The 2068-nt window shown below is 52.2% G+C and overlaps 1 pseudogene; it reads left to right on the top strand.

Annotated features, from left to right (window-relative positions):
• Positions 1-2: 2 nt before the first annotated feature.
• On the top strand, positions 3-1460 carry LOC105523477 (annotated as a pseudogene).
• The last annotated feature ends 608 nt before the right edge of the window (positions 1461-2068 follow it).

Below are 2068 nucleotides of genomic sequence, written 5' to 3' on the forward strand. Positions count from 1 at the left end.
CCGGGCCGCTCGCGGGGCAGCAGCGCAGGAGCAGCTCGTCCCATCGCAACGCGTGGCGCAACCTGTCCCACCCCGACCTCAGCACCAGGCAGTCCAGAGCTCGGCGGAGAAGCGGCTCGCGCTGTGGCAGATCTGCGAGTGGATGGTCAAGAGCTTGCCCTGCTTCAAGGATGAGGGCGACAGCAACAGCTCGGCGGGCTGGAGGAATTCACTTCCTCATCTTGTGTTCCTACGCAGCAAGTTGACTGGCGCGCAGAACGAAGGAACTGGAAAAAATGTTCAGTGGATGCTGGATCCAGAGGGCTGCAAGGGTGGGAGATCTCTTAGGACAAGAGCTGCATCCATGGACAGCAACAGCAAATGCGCTCAGAGCCTAAGCCGAGCTGCCATGAAAAAAGCACCCCTGCAGTCTAGCCAGGGGAATGCCGGAGACAGCCCTGGACCCCAGTTTTCCAAATGGCCTGCAAGTCCTGGCTCTCACAGCAATGATGACTTTGATAGCTGGAGTACATTTCGCCCTGGAACTAGCTCAATTGCTAGTACTATTACTGGGAGACTTTCACCTATTATAGCCTAAGGAGAAGGTCTTGGAGATGGGGACTTGCATTCTGCAGGGTACCCGCCATCTGCGGCAAAGATGCCCGTACTTCACCCAGTCTGAGACAAGCAATCCTGAAACATGGAAAACTTTTTAGGTGATCTCAATCTTACCTCGTCACCAATATCATTAACTGTGTCTACCCAGTCGGCACCTGGCACTATGATGCAGCAGACGCCATGCCACTCATTTGTGCCACCAAATACCAGTCTGAATTCACCCAGCCAGACTACAAAAAATAGACGTAGGGCGGGTCTTCCATGAGCCATTTGCCCCAGATGCCTATGCAAATGCTCCAGGACCACAAATCAAGTTATGGAGCTGTGAGTCCGCCTCTAACTGTGCAGCAGGACTCCTGGAGGAGTTGCTGACTTCTGACTCTCCTCCCCATGACATTGTGACACCAGCAGATCCTGGGGTAGCCCAACAGCCGGGTTCTGGGCCAGAATATCATGATGGGCCTTAATTCAGCCATGTCAGCCTATGGCAGCCAAGCATCTGGATGCAAAATGAGGCATGCCAGCTCCCATATCCACCCTGGGCATGCTCAGCAGACGTCTGCAGTTTATGGCTGTATCCCGTCCCACATGGGAAACACCACGCCCCACACCTCAGGTGTGCACCACCTGACCCCAGTGAAGACACCTTTACCAGGTCCTCTGCCCCATCCCATGCAGATGAGTGCCCTGGGCGCTACTCGTCAGTGAGCTGCTGCAGTGTCTATGGCAGAATGGGCCTCCTCCACCAGGAGAGGCTCCCAAGTGACTTGGACGGCATATTCATTGAGCACTTGGACTGTGACATGGAATCCATCATTCTGAATGACCACATGGATGGAGACACATTGGATTTTTCAGCTTGACAATGTTTTGTCTCAGCCAAAGCTCCTCACACAGTGTCCATGACAAGGACACATAGCTGCGTGTCAAGCTAAGAACTGGTGAGCACGCTACACTTAAAAGTACTTCATCGGTCAGGCGCGGTGGCTCCTGCCTGTAATCCCAGCACTTTGGGAGGCTGAGGCAGGCGGATCACGAGGTCAGGAGATCCAGACCAACCTGGCCAACATGGTGAAACCTTGTCTCTACAAAAAATACAGAAATTGCTTGGGTGTGGTGGTATGGGCCTGTAATCCCAGGTACTCTGGAGGCTGAGGCAGGAGAATCTCTTGAACCTGGGAACCGGAGATTGCACCACTGCACTCCAGCCTGGCAACAGAGCGAGACTCCGTCTCAAATAAAAAATAATAATAATAATAATAATTCAGATTGTCTGACAGCAGAAACTGAGAGAAGCAGTCCAAAGATGTCCTTCACCATTCCCTTTTAGTTTTCTTGGTTAAAAAAAAATCACAATCTCCCTTTTTCCTTTCATGAGACTTGGCACCAAAGACATTTTTCCTGTGCAGGATGTTTGCCGGATGCACGCAGGTTATGTGCTGCTGTAGATAATAACCGAGCCATTGGAAAT

This window comes from Colobus angolensis, unplaced genomic scaffold, assembly GCF_000951035.1.
Source record: "Colobus angolensis palliatus isolate OR3802 unplaced genomic scaffold, Cang.pa_1.0 Scaffold465, whole genome shotgun sequence".
Lineage (NCBI taxonomy): Eukaryota > Metazoa > Chordata > Mammalia > Primates > Cercopithecidae > Colobus > Colobus angolensis.